Genomic DNA, 15999 nt, shown 5'->3' on the forward strand with positions numbered 1-15999 from the left:
ACAGTTCTGGAACAACATCCTATGGACAGATGAGACAAAGATCAACTTGTACCTGAGTGATGGGAAGAGAAGAGTATGGAGAAGCAAAGGAACTGCTCATGATCCAAAACATACCACCTCATCAGTGAAGCATGGTGGTGGTAGTGTCATGGCGTGGGCATGTATGGCTGCCGATGGAACTTTTTCCCTTGTATTTATTGATGATGTGACTGCTGACAAAAGCAGCAGATTGAATTCTGAAGTGTTTCGGGCAATATTATATGCTCATATTCAGAACTCATTGGATGGCGCTTCACAGTGCAGATGGACAATGACCCGAAGCATACTGCAAAAGCAACCAAAGAGTTTTTTAAAGCTAAAAAGTGGAATGTTATGCAATGGCCAAGTCAATCCCCTGACCTGAATCCGATTGAGCATGCATTTCACTTGATGAAGACAAAACTGAAGGGAAAATGCCCCAAGAACAAGCAGAAACTGAAGACATTTGCAGTAGAGGCCTGGCAGACCATCACCAGGGATGAAACCCAGCGTCTGGTGATGTCTATGCGTTCCAGACTTCAGGCTATAATTGCCTGCAAAGGATTTGTAACAAAGTATTAAAAAGTGAAAGTTAGATTTAGGATTGTTTACTTTGTCCCATTACTTTTGACCCCTTAAAAAGTGGGAGGCACATATAGAAACCGTTGTAATTCCTACACCGTTCACCTGATTTGGATGTAATTACCCTCAAATTAAATCTGAGAGTCTGCAGTTAAATCACATCTTGTTTGTTTCATTTCAAAGCCATTGTGGTGGTGAATAGAGGCCAAAATCTGAAAATTCTGACAATGTCCCAATATTTATGCACCTGACTGTAGGTGAGGTGCTGTGGCTTATAGGTTCCCACCACTCTGAAACTCCAGAAAGAGGTGGGAAGTAAACTTTGGACTCTAGATAAAGCTTTTCTGAATGTATTCCAGGGTAAAGAGACCACTCTAGAAGTGTGCAAAGGGAGGCCCAAAGACCCTTGCCCCAATTGAGTTTATGAATCTGGGCCTGATTTAGAGATAAACATAAATGACCAGGGAAGGGGGGAATAGGGGGATATAGTTTGAGCACAGGATATAATATATTGGATATAATTAGTCAAAAGAATAATGAAAATCCACAATTATAAATATCAAACCCTAGTATAGGTGTCAAGCAAAAATATTGTAAAGTGTGGAGGTGCTCCCCATGAGAGTATAGATAAACGTAGTATGGGGAAGAAGAAGAAAACTCTCTTGTTGGGGGCACTCGAATGTAAAGGTTATAATAAGAATAATATATAAAAAATAACTTTTATTAGATATATTTTAAAATACCAAAAACAAGTCTGAGCCTGTTACTTATTGGCATTACTGTTGGAATAACAGCTATAAATTATCACAAGCAGAACACGAACATACATAGAACATAAGACAACATATAATACAATACTTATCACAATTATGTGAAGCTAAGTGAAATATTACAAATAGGTCTATAATTCTCTGTCTCATACAATATTGAGACCTATATAAAACATATACTAGTTCAATGACCTCATAATGTCGTCATAGCACAATGGCTAATCAGAATTACGGCAGAAGCATACAAGCAAATCTTCTAGAAAAGAATGTGATAATAACCATACAATATTCAATGTAGGTTACGTGAGATATCACAGCACAATAACACTGAACAGTAATCAGAGAAATACAATGATAAGGGGGTCAGATGAAATAATAGCTGACCCTGCAAATATCAAAATGAATATAAGTAAATCACAGGTTGTAATGAGAGGCAGATCACACGTAGGTCGCCTGTGATGCCACCCAGGTACTTGTAGACAGTAAGGTTATAGGAAAAAGTAAAGCTACTCCTTTATGTGGAGTTTACAAAATAGCAGCTGCTGCATGCCATTGTATAACCATTGAATGGCATGTGAGCATACTATAAAGGTACTCCCAAGGTAGGGAATAAGTACAATGAGTATCTGCTGTTGGACTGCGTTAAAAAGAAGGTCCTGGTGTAAACATTGCAGGAGCCTCTAATAGGCGCACCCCAATGAGAGTACTCATAGAGACAATAGTTATCGTAATGAAATAACACAGCATAGGTTTGCGATCTGTGCTGCTGCCAGTCATATACCAAAGGTAGTGGTGAGTGGTGGGAAACCCAGATTGCATATGCAGTGATAGGAAGAAAGAGTATGAGGGTAGCTGCACTATGGCTAGTACAGGACAAGTGGAGCTCTGTTGCCCTAAAGGTATTGCAGGGTCACAAACTTGTCTCTGTTAAATAAAGCCACTCAGTGCGCTAAAGAAAGTGTAGTATGAAAAGTACCTGAGCGCTCACCTCCAGGGAGCCGGTGTGTAGTATAGAAAATCTGCCACTAGAAGAGCCTGTCAGTATGCTGCCATGACGAATCCCGCCTGTACACAGCCGGATTCGCGGGTCTGAGATGCGCGTTTCACTGTCGCTTCCTCAGTCAGATGCATGTGGACTGTGATACACAGGTGATCTTTAACCTGCGTTGTGACCAATGGGAGAGCAGGTGCTGTGTGTTGCAGATGCAATACCCTTGTCAATAGGTCCAAGTGTTAACTCCCTCTATTGGTCCACAGCAACAGGAGGGAGTGAGTCATAGGAGGGGGGAGTGTTTGGGTTAGATGAAGCTCATAACGATCAGGCTAACAGGCTAAAGTGGAAAACCTGACTAGTAGCTAAAGTGTCTGTCTTGCAGCAAAAATAGTTATGCAAAAATGCTAATACCAACCATACAGATATATAAATAGTAGATATAAATAAGTGTGTATAAAGTGATTAGAATAAAGAAAATGTCACTTCCTCAGTCAGATGCATGTGGACTGTGATACACAGGTGATCTTTAACCTGCGTTATGACCAATGGGAGAGCAGCTGCTGTGTGTTGCAGATGCAATACCCTTGTCAATAGGTCCAAGTGTTAACTCCCTCTATTGGTCTACAGCAACAGGAGGGAGTGAGTCATAGGAGGGTGGAGTGTTTGGGTTAGATGAAGCTCATAACGATCAGGCTAACAGGCTAAGGTGGAAAACCTGACTCTGTATGGTTGGTATTAGCATTTTTGCATAATTATTTTTGCTGCAAGACAGACACTTTAGCTACTAGTCAGGTTTTCCACCTTAGCCTGTTAGCCTGATCGTTATGAGCTTCATCTAACCCAAACACTCCCCCCTCCTATGACTCACTCCCTCCTGTTGCTGTGGACCAATAGAGGGAGTTAACACTTGGACCTTTTGACAAGGGTATTGCATCTGCAACACACAGCACCTGCTCTCCCATTGGTCACAACGCAGGTTAAAGATCACCTGTGTATCACAGTCCACATGCATCTGACTGAGGAAGCGACAGTGAAACGCGCGTCTCAGACTCGCGAATCCGGCTGTGTACAGGCGGGATTCGTCATGGCAGCATACTGACAGGCTCTTCTAGTGGCAGATTTTCTATACTACACACCGGCTCCCTGGAGGTGAGCGCTCAGGTACTTTTCATACTACACTTTCTTTAGCGCACTGAGTGGCTTTATTTAACAGAGACAAGTTTGTGACCCTGCAATACCTTTAGGGCAACAGAGCTCCACTTGTCCTGTACTAGCCATAGTGCAGCTACCCTCATACTCTTTCTTCCTATCACTGCATATGCGGTCTGGGTTTCCCACCACTCACCACTACCTTTGGTATATGACTGGCAGCAGCACAGATCGCAAACCTATGCTGTGTTATTTCATTACGATAACTATTGTCTCTATGAGTACTCTCATTGGGGTGCGCCTATTAGAGGCTCCTGCAATGTTTACACCAGGACCTTCTTTTTAACGCAGTCCAACAGCAGATACTCATTGTACTTATTCCCTACCCTGGGAGTACCTTTATAGTACGCTCACATGCCATTCAATGGTTATACAATGGCATGCAGCAGCTGCTATTTAGTAAACTCCACATAAAGGAGTAGCTTTACTTTTTCCTATAACCTTACTGTCTACAAGTACCTGGGTGGCATCACAGGCGACCTACGTGTGATCTGCCTCTCATTACAACCTGTGATTTACTTATATTCATTTTGATATTTGCAGGATCAGCTATTATTTCATCTGACCCCCTTATCATTGTATTTCTCTGATTACTGTTCAGTGTTATTGTGCTGTGATATCTCACGTAACCTATATTGAATATTGTATGGTTATTATCACATTCTTTTCTAGAAGATTTGCTTGTATGCTTCTGCCGTAATTCTGATTAGCCATTGTGCTATGACGACATTATGAGGTCATTGAACTGGTATATGTTTTATATAGGTCTCAATATTGTATGAGACAGAGAATTATAGACCTATTTATAATATTTCACTTAGCTTCACATAATTGTGATAAGTATTGTATTATATGTTGTCTTATGTTCTATGTATGTTCGTGTTCTGCTTGTGATAATTTATAGCTGTTATTCCAACAGTAATGCCAATAAGTAACAGGCTCAGACTTGTTTTTGGTATTTTAAAATATATCTAATAAAAGTTATTTTTTATATATTATTCTTATTATAACCTTTACATTCGAGTGCCCCCAACAAGAGAGTTTTCTTCTTCTTCCCCATACTACCTGATTTAGAGATGTACACTGATGCCACCGCTTTTGTGAATTTGTACACAGCAGCTACTGTATGTGAAAATATGCAAAGGTCAGAGTCATTGAAATTAATATTGAGAAATCCACTGGAGGCTTTGCAAATCCAAGTGACTGCAAACAAAGATGCAGCATCAGTTTCAGATCAGTCAATTTTATACTTCTGAGTAACCCTATGGTCAGACAGAATGACCGCAGGAGCAGAGATGCTGGAGCCATTTTTACTGCATACGAGACATACCACAAAAACGGTCGTGACACGCCAGCGCTTGGGTCTCCACCCCCTTATTACCTCAAATGGCCCCTGCCAGCCAATCACTTTGAGAATAAATTGTTACTGCAAGTGGTAACTGTGATTCAGACACATGTGCAGATCTCCGATAATAATCGATCAACTGCATAAACATGGAGATAGCATCCATCTCTGAATAAGGCCCATGGTAGTCCCTGAAGTTCTCCACCACATTTCAGCATTTTCTCTAATTTTACCTCTTTTTTTATTCAGTTTCTGCTGAGAGCACAGTTCTGTGATTTTTCAATAAGAAAATCAAATATCAAAAATGTTTGTTTGATCATGTAAATTATGTGTGCCCTACACTGTGTGCAATAAAAAAACTGTCTGTGCTGGGAAATATAAACATAACTCACTTAAAAAAAAAAAAGTGCTCTATATAATCAAAACAATGCCTTGCAGGGGCAAACGCAGGATTTCTGAGGGGGGTTTCCAAATGCTTGATTTTAGAATGAGTGTGGCCAGTCCATGAGGAGGACATAATTAGCATTTATCTTCCAGCATATACAGGACTAGCGATCACAGTAAGCCATTTAAAAGCGGCAGTAGGGCCATCCTGCCTGATCTGAATGTTTTTATTTCAGATGTGGGCACCATTCCAGAGCATTGGAGCAAGTCTGGGGGAGCAGCATAACAACCTCGGACTGCCCTGGACATATATGTACATATTGGTATCCTTATGCACTGGATAGTGTATTACTATACAGTTTTAATAATTAACCCTACTGATGGTCTATAGCAGTGCATCCCTAACAGTGCATGTTTTCCAGATCTCCTAGTTGGTACACAAGTGTATTTATTACTGGCTGACACATGTTAAAAGATGGTGCTAATTATTTAATTTGTGATACTGAGAAGAACTTGCAGCACTACTAAAATTCTATTATATTACTATATCTATTGTGGTCATGGCGTGGGCTGGGTAAGTGGGTTTCCATTCAACTGGAACCCCATCCCCCCTGCATTTGCCTATGCCTTGCTAAAGGGAAGCAAGGTCTTATCAGATGCACCTGTATCTGTCCTTGTATTCAACATAAAATTAACGATGTCTCATGACCATATTTGTACACAATTATCTGTGTAGTCTCCACAAAATGCATATCAGCCAAACTGCACAATATAATAGTTATCTCCGGTTTCCTCCCACACTCCAAAAATATACTGGTAGGTTAATTGGCTCCCCACAAAATTGACCATAGTGTGCATGTGATAGGGAATATAGGGCCTGATTCAGACCCGTTCGCAAGCGCTGAGCGCTCGCAACCGGATCAATGGTGGCCCAGAGCGCATGCGCATGACGGAGCCGGCTCCGTCGTGCACATGTGCGAGACCCGGATAGCCACGGGCAATTCGCTGCTCCGGGTCTCGCACCAAAGGGGGCGTGCTGTCAATGTTGAGTGACAGCACGCCCCCTTTGGTGGGCGGGCCGGGGGGTGGCAGCCTAGATGGAGGCATTCCCATGAGAACGCCTACCATCTGGGGGCGGCCCCACTGGCATCACAAGTGATGTCAGTGGGAGAGCTTTCGGCTCTGTTTGAGCCGAAAGCTCTCTGGGGCTTGCGGCAACGAGACCATCGCGACCATCATCATGGCCGCTTGCTATAGCTGTGGGTGGTCACTCACAGCTATGCGAGCGGCCAGGAGGCCGTTCTAAAAGATAAAAAAAGACCGGCCCTGATTCAGAGCGAGCACTCTGTCAGAGCGAACGGCTCTGAATCAGGGCCATAGATTGTAAGCTCCACTGGGGTAGGGACAGATGTGAATGGTAAGATATTCTCTGTAAAGCGCTACGGAATATGTGTGCGCTATTTAAATAACTGGTAATAATAATAAAAAAAATTCTAATAATATCTATTGGTATCACAGAATGTGAAACTTCCATAGAAGCATCAGCACACAATTTTATATTTAAAGAGTTACAATAGGAAATACCAATAAAAGGATCAATGTTACATGGAAGAATAGTTATAAAACTTGAAAAATAGGTAAAATGTTACAATAATTCACAATAAATAGAATCAGTCATTTCAGTAATGCTAAACATTATTAGCTATTGTATACACGAGGAACATTTGTTCACTGTCCCATTTAAACTTTTATGTGCTGATGCAGTGTTGAGCGGGTCTTGCATGTTTTTGCTACTTATTTGCTCTGGAACTGAGCACACCCACCTGACATTTATGCCCCTTCAGTCACAAGTGTGACTGACAGCAGGATATACTAAAGGGAAAAATGCAGTAAAACCCCTGAAAATTCAGTTTTTGGGGGTTTTACTGCATTTTTCCCTTTAGTATATCCTGCTGTCAGTCACACTTGTGACTGAAGGGGCATAAATGGGTGATAACAGGGCACTCACACAGATACATAATTTGGAGAGGATGCGTAGATGGAATTGATATGCACAGTTGTGCTTATTTTGGGATACGCATAAATTGTAAATGTTGGGAAGGGAAGGGAGGGTGGTGCGAAATGACCATTTAATTCCTGCATCATAAATTACTGGAGAAGTCAATGTAAACTATAGTCCTAAAATATAATTCTGTATTTCTGAAAAAATGTTTTGTAATGGAACAGAACAGGTAGTGAAGGAGTACTATTCCATTAACACACATATTGCTATTTGCATAATGAATAGAGGCAATGGATGATTAGATTTTATTTGGCCTACACCAACTGATTTATGTTTTTTTTTTTTTAAATGATTTTAGTTAATAAGGAAATATATATATTCAATTAACCCTTAATTAAATATGCTCTTTGAAAATTCATTAAATTGACTACAATTGTTTATGAAGTGCACAAAGTAAATTTTTCATTAGTAAAACTCAAAGATTTATAACCCAGAATCCACACACCTCCACATTAATGAGATTTCCACCGACAGTCTATGAACTGAGCTTTCAAAGAATTTATGACCTCTGTTACAGTGAGAACAAAACGTACTGTACATTTTCTGAATACAAAAGCATACACTTACATTACAAGGCAGAAAGCTGAGAATCAGCCTGTCACAAGCCACTTCCATCAGTGTGCTCTCCAAAGGACACCTTACAAAGGCCCATTACTAGTTAGGAGCTACATATGTATTTAGTATCAGATGCTGAACTATCAGACTCCTCGCAATGCATGCAAATATATTTTTGCTTGTTATTGTTCTATGGCCTCAAGTGTCTTCTACAGAAAGCAAATTGTTTCTGCAGTTTAACACATTGGCCTCCAAGGAATGTACTTGGCTACAGTGCTTTTTATTTTTCCTAGCTGAAATGTGTTACTATTTATTTCCCATGGCACAGAGAGAAAACAATCAATTAAGATATGTCTTTTTCACCTTAGTGCTTGCAGTTGATGTAGATCTATTTATCCAACTCCTGCAATGTGTAAAACTTTTCTATTCTCCCACTTCTAGAACATGGCATTCTCAGTTCTATTTCTTTATGTATTCTACATCACAATCTTACAACAATTAAAGAACTACAGTCACATATGTTTTTCCAAATACTAATGTTCTACATGGGTTTACAAAATGTTTTTTGAATGGACAATGTATAAAAGTATAAAATTAAGAATAAACAAATTTGCTACTCGGGTGAGAAATCATGAAACTCTGCAAAACACGGGTGAAAACACAAATTGAAACAACTACACCATCGGCCAAACTCGCAGGTACTTTCCATAGACATGAATACAACACGGCAATTTACCAAGAATTGTGATTATAATCACAGGTGTAATTTTAGCAAACTCGGTCCTAAATAGAAGTATTAAATGTACTACCTCCTGAGCTGCATGTTTAGCAGATCAGTATGATCCATGTATGTTTCTGCCTGTAAAGAATCAAAAAAGGGTTAAATAATAAAAAAAAAACAATGTGGGGCTCCGACCCAAAAGCATAATTAGCCCCGCATCCTGATCCAGTCCTGGTTCTAAAAATATGGGGGACAAAATGTGTAGGGGTCCCCATATTTTTAAACCCAGCACCAGGCTCAAACTAGCTGTAGTGCAATGCCACATCAAGAGGATCCTTGCACAGGGTCACCCTGGCCAAAGCATTAACAACCATAACTAGTCAGTCCATGTTGGGGATCCCAGGGGTGTTGGGGACCTTCCAATAAAGGGGACCCCATCTCCTAAGCACCCCCAGCCTGGGGTGAAGCCAGGGACTCTTCCATGCACCCCTGGCTGATGGATGCTGTGGCACTAGTGATAATATTTAATGTGTACTATTGTTAATTTACAGTGGAACTACAGGTGCCAGTGTGCCTTTGGCACTTGTGGAACTACAAGTGCCAGTAGGTGGCCGGCACCAGTACCCCCACTGTAAAAAAATTAGTAAAAAAAAGACACTACACATACAACATAGAAAGTATAAGTTTATTGCACTCAAAACACACACATTGTCCTCGATGATCAGTCCCCTTGTCCAGTAGAAATCTCTGGTTATCTCTATAAAAAATAAACCACTCTCACCTACCTCCTGGCGCAGGTGGGTCCTCTTCTCCAGTAGAGTTCTGGCCATAGAAAATAACAAACCGAAATAACTCAGTTTGAGAAGAAGCCGCCACTGATTAGCTGTGAGCCACGTGGCTATTGATTGACAGTTAGGCGGTTCACAGCCAATCAGCGTACACTTACTCCAGAGCGGCCTCTGATTGGTTGGCAGCCCGGCAAATGACGGAACACATGAAGTCTCCATCATTTACTGGGGAAGATATGTATGTAGAAACACATATATCTCTAAACTGTCCAAATGGTCCATGTTATTTCTGTTTGTTATTTTCTATGGCTGGGATTCTACTGGAGAACCGACCTGCACCAGGAGATAGGTGAGTATATTTTTTTCTCTAGGGATAACTAGGGATTTCTACTGGACAATGGGACCGATCACTGGGGACAAGGTAAGTATTATATGTGTGTGTTTTGTGTGCAAAAAACTTATACTTTCTAGGGTGTCTGTGTGTACTGTATTTTTTACTATTTGTTTTACAATGGGAGTACCAGTGCTGGCCACTTGCTGGCACTTGTAGTTCCACAAGTGCCAAAGTGCAGGCATGCTGATACCTGTAGTTCCTCTGTAAAAACCAATAGTACACATTAAATATTAGCACTGTTATCCATGCACCCACTGGCCAGGGGTGTAGGGAAGAGCCCCTGGCTTCAGCCCATGCCTTGGGTGCTCAGAATAGGAAGAATCCCTTTATTGGGGGTCCCCACCTCCCCTGGGATCCCTGGCCTGGGCTGACTAGTTTGGGGTGTTAATGCTGTGTCCGGGGTGACCTGGTGAAAGGATCCCCTGGCTGTGGTATGATACTCTGGATAGTTTTGAGCCTGGTACTGGATTTAAAAATATGGGGACCCGCATGCCATTATTCCCCCCATATTTTTAAAACCAGGACCGGCTCACTGAAACTAGTGCTGGTTTTATAAAATATGGGGACCCCTTCACATTTTGTCCCCCATATTTTTAGAACCAAGACTGGCTCAGGAGCCCTAGGCTTGTTATGCTTTTGGGGGGAAGCCCCACAACATTTTTTTTCAATTTTGTAACATTTTATTTTAGCAAAATACACACATGCAGCCTGCACATATTTCAGTGATATGTGCAGGCTGCATGTTCGGGTGTGTTTGGCTGCATTCAGAGACAGGGAACTTGGGGAAAAACACAATCACATACACCATCGAAAAACATGATCCAGCAAAACACGATTCTTGATAAATTTGAGTGTTTCAGCTGTGAAAAGTCTCCCATGTTTCAGTGATGCTGTGAGTGTTTCACCTCGGACCAGACATGATTCTAAATTTACCCCCTAATGTAATTTCTGCATGATTAACTCCTGATTGTGTTACACTTATACCCCTTTTACACCAGAGCAAAAATCTGGGTTGGGTCTACCCGGGTCACAGCTCAGTGTAAAAAGGTCCCTGAAAAATAACCCGGGTCATGTGACCTGGCAATCCAACCCAGGTAGCTACCAGGGTTGGACCCAGGATGGACCTGGTAATGGTGCAGTGTAAACAGCACAACCTGAGTTATCCAACCTGGGTCATGTCTAAAATGAGCTGATTGGTGGAGCAGTCACCTCCCACTTTTTGTGACCTCACAAGTTTAACAGGGCAGACCCAGGTTCAGTGTGAACGGGGCTGACCTGAGAATACCCAGATAGATGGTGTTGTGTAAATGTTGTCTGACCTGTGTCTGGCTTGGGTTGGAACCATGTTTCAAAACCCAGGTCAGACCCTGGTTTTTGGTGGGAAAGAGGTATAACTAGCTTGTTAGAAGAGGTTGCATATAACTGCCACAGAAATGAAATCTTAATTAAATACTGAACATAAATGTACAGAATGACTGTTGGGGCAGTACCCTAACAATAAAATACTTATGCTTCTTCCTACATAAACATTGATTGTTTTGACAATTAATTGTAGGTGTTAAAGATCAAATTTGTACTGAAAATAACATAAATTATACAGTATGAGTCACACGCTATATAGAGGACTAGTGGGTCTATCTACTAAGCCTTGGAGAGAGATAAAATGGATGGAGATAAAGTACCAATCAGCTCCTAACTGTCATTTTTCAAACACAGCCTGTAAAGTGACAGCTAGGAGCTGATTGATTGGTACTTTATCTCCATCCACTTTATCTCTCACCAAGGCTTAGTAAATAGACCCTTAGATCTTCCTTCCTTCCTTCCTTCCTTCCTTCCTTCCTTCCTTCCTTCCTTCCTTCCTTCCTTCCTTCCTTCCTTCCTTCCTTCCTTCCTTCCTTCCTTCCTTCCTTCCTTCCTTCCTCCCTCCCTCCCTCCCTCCCTCCCCTTTCTTTCAGGATCAAAAATAGATACAAGGTACAGTAGTTATCTGTCAACAGCGATGAGATAATACTTAATCGGACAAATATGCAATGGTATACAATAACCTCTCATAAATATATCCAATGTGTAGACATTAATTTGACAGTACCCACTGTATAATATGGATAATCTAAATTTACAATAAAATAACAAAATCTCTCTTGTAAATAGCACACTATAATTTGAACTATCACTTTGTATAGTTTTCACTTTTTAGTTTTGATGTTTTAATAATTGCTAGGCAATCCTGGTGGTAACCACATCAGTTATAAAGGATATTATGGATATTAGTTACAAAGGATAATATGGAGGTAATGAGTCTGTAATTTGAGGGTATTTGTCATAAAGAGTTCTGCTAAATATGGTGGAACAACCACATTGGGCAACAACATTTTTCCATTGTCACAGCAGTCTGAAAAATGGCAATTAATCTCATCTACCAGGAAGTGTAGGGCACCAAATTGCACATCCATAGGACCAAAGGGTAGTATTGTGGCAAATATGTCATGTCCATTGCAAGTGGCGTATCAATTGATCTTGTTACTGTATATGCTGTTTGAGATCTTTGAATGGTGTAGTTATCCAAAAAACGACCGCAAGTTTTGTTTGCTCGTTCAGACATAGAGGCGTGAACAGACCGCAAAGAGCGAACGGGTCATTTGAATAGCCATCCCTTTTTTCTGAACGAACGACCGCAAATAGCGTCCGGCTCTGAATCAGGACCTAAGTGTAACACTGAGGCTGTCAATACAGTGTAGACAGGCTCAATGTTACACTTAATGATGGTAGCTTTGGGAGCTTTGGGAGGAAGAGAGGAAGAGATGGAGAAGGAGTTAGGGATAAGTTAAAGAGAGAAGGTGATGACCAGAGAGGAGGAATGGTGAATTGGTGTAATCAGAAATATCACATGTGCTCAGCTCAAATGAGTGTCCACTCACATGTGAGGGCGAGGAAGCCATTGGGAGAGACTAAACGATGATGTGAGTGAAAGGAGATTAAAGGCAGATGATTCTGTGGGGACATCAAAAGGGATATTGAAGTCCCCCAAGATGAGGGAATGAAGTTCCTGGAAGCAAAGTTGTCAAGGAATTTGGAGGCAGGGCCAGTGGAATGATATATTACAGATATTCGTAGATGAACAGGTTAGAAGTGGCTAATAGCATGAACCTCAAATGTAGAGCATGAAAGGGACAGTACAGGGGTATGAGTTGGAAGGAGTGAACAAGGGATAGAAGGACCCCAACACTACCACCATGGTGAACCCCACACCAGGGTGTGTGAGAGAATGTGCGGCACCCAGAGGAGAGAGCCATGGGAGAAGTAATACAGGTGTTTCTCCTTTCATGAGCACGGCACACTATTATAATTGCCTTCTTTCTGGGTTCCTTACTATTCCAAGCCGGGACGCTGGTACATCGTTCCAGCCAGATGAAGCTTTTCTCCCTGAGTGACCTGGCGGCGCTGATCGTGTGAGCTTATCATCGCTGCACGGAGACTCGAGCACCCGGGGACCAGTGTAGCTATACACATTGGAGTCATCAGCCGCTATAATCTAATGCCTGCCTGAGATACATTTCTCGTACCCTTCTACCATACGGAGCCCGACGCATGTCCACTTTGTCAGCATTGCAAGGATGAGGCATACTTTGCTTATAACACCGGGGCTAACCAAGGAGGATACCGGCCAGTGAGTATTCACAAAGGAACTCTCTTACAAGCATACCCAATTTATGTACTAATCTACTACGTGGACATATGCTCAGATATATAGTCACCTAGATGCTGAATACTGTTGGTGACCTTTTACTCTTCACTTTTTACCACAAAAGAGGACTGAATCTCAGTTAACTATCACAGTTTATGTATGCATGTTGTGTTCATCATTACATTGTCCTTCTTTTGATTCAGAGACACAGAGACATTGTGTTAATATCTAGATTCATTAAGACAAGTGTACTATTTGCTCTGAATAACATTGGTTATCGTTGCTCCCAGGAGCTTATAGCAAATGTTTACATATATGGTATTTTATTTATACATGTTTGATTATTAAAAAATCTTTATTATATTTAATTTATTATTTATTTTGGTGTTCTTTATGATGCTCTAAGTGCTGATCAGAGCTCCGTGTAATGAATGAAAAGAAATAAGGACACCTTATTTCTTTTCATTCATTACACGGAACTCTGACCGCAAATCACGGTGGTCTAACACTAGTTGCCGCTGCCACTCGGATGGAGTACGAAGCATTAGAGCGGCTCCAAACCAGTGGCTCCATACCAGCTGATTACCTGTACTGACATCTCCCTTGTGCCCAGAAATCAGAGGTTCCACTCCATTAATAGGAGATTACACTTCTCCAAACGGCGATACTCACCATTCCGGACACTGCCCTTCGTGTCCAGCCAGATGTAAGCCGGGAGTTGCATCAAACAGGTTAGCCCGTATTGTGCACAACACCACTGGTGTTCACAGTCTACATTGTAAGGCTATTGCAAGTGACTTGAATTATTCACTATGTTGGATCAATTGATACTGTTCCTTCACCATCCATTTGGGATTTTTATTACACTTAAAGTATTGCACAGCGGTGCATGGATGATAATTATACGCTTATTGAAGAACTATTCAGACATTTGATTTTAGTTTTAGTTTTCACTTTAGTGCCTGCCTTTGGGTTTTTTCCCCCTCCAGATTTCATTAGTTCATGTGGTACCCTTGATTATACACATTTTAAACTGCAGTCTATTTCACCAGTACCGTGGTTACCCAATATGAGATGCATGGTTCCTAATTGTCAATCTATATATTAATGTTCAAATATTCGCATTGTCAATAGACATTTTTTATTTTTTAATATAATAAACATATAATTTTGTTTATCCGATTGCTCTTTCTCGCATTGCCATGTTGGAGGGTAGGCAGTTGTAGTTGCGATTGCTGCCTAAAGACAATAGTTTATTATTAAGTGAAAAAATTATGGCTAAAATCATTGAAATTATGGTTAAAATCTAGTTACACTTTGAAAATATGAACTTAGATATAATATGAACTAAGCAGCCTAATTCAGCCTGCAGCCTAAGCAATGAAGTTTAGTTTAGCTGCAAGGTATGTGTGCTCATTAATTGGAAACATTACCCAATGCCTGCCCACTACAGTAGATGGCCATAAAAGCTTAGACCAGGGGTAGCCAACCCTGGTCCTTGAGAGCCTTCAACAGTGCATGTTTTCCAGGTCTCCTCACAGAATACAAGTGTAATAATTAGCTCCACCTATGGATATTTTCAAATGTGTTAGTGAGTAATGAATACACCTGTGCACCAGCTAGGTGGTTGGGAAAACATGAACTGTTAGTAGCTCTCAAGGGCCGAGGTTGGCTACTCCTGGCTTAGACAAACAAACAAGGTATTCCGGCATACCATATATCTAGGGCAGAGGTTCCCAATCACGGTCCTCAAGGCTCCCCAACAGTTCAGGTTTTAGATATATCCATGGTTGAGCACAGGTGATTTAATTAGTACCTCAGTCAATTTGATTTAACCACCTGTGCTTAACCTTGGATATCTGTAAAACCTGAACTGTTGGGGAGCCGTGAGGACCGCATTTGGGAACCTCTGATCTAGGGTTTGAAATACATTCTTGCCTTCAAGCAGACTATATTCTGTAGATAGTGGTTTTGCCAATTTATCTACAATAATATGTCAGAATGCATGTTTGTTCAATAGAAGATAGTTGATGCCTACATACAGCAATGATGAAATAGTAGTTACCTTAGAATATACTGTTTCAAAGCAGTACTTCAGATGCCATATTCTGCTGCAACAATGATGAAATTGTGGTAACCTAAGCATATACTGTATGAAAATAAAAAAATAATATTATTGTCACTCACTATATGGGTATTCATATGTAGGGGCTCATTAAGCATTTGGAGTAAATCCTGCTTGAATGTGCAAGTTTGCTCCTCTGTGAATCCATTTTGCACTGCAGGGAAGCATATTTAAAATGTGCAGAAAAAATTAGAATTTGGAGATAAGACAGAGTGAAAATAAAACTGCCCAGTATCTGTTTACTACATGCTAAAGCAAGCTGCAAAGCTGTAATTTCTCTGCATATATATATATATATATATATATATATATATAATATATACGTGTCACATTTGTACCCCTTGCATCACAACATGGTCTGACCAAG

Source organism: Taudactylus pleione, unplaced genomic scaffold, assembly GCF_031769625.1.
Source record: "Taudactylus pleione unplaced genomic scaffold, aTauple2 ptg000265l, whole genome shotgun sequence".
NCBI classification, from domain to species: domain Eukaryota; kingdom Metazoa; phylum Chordata; class Amphibia; order Anura; family Myobatrachidae; genus Taudactylus; species Taudactylus pleione.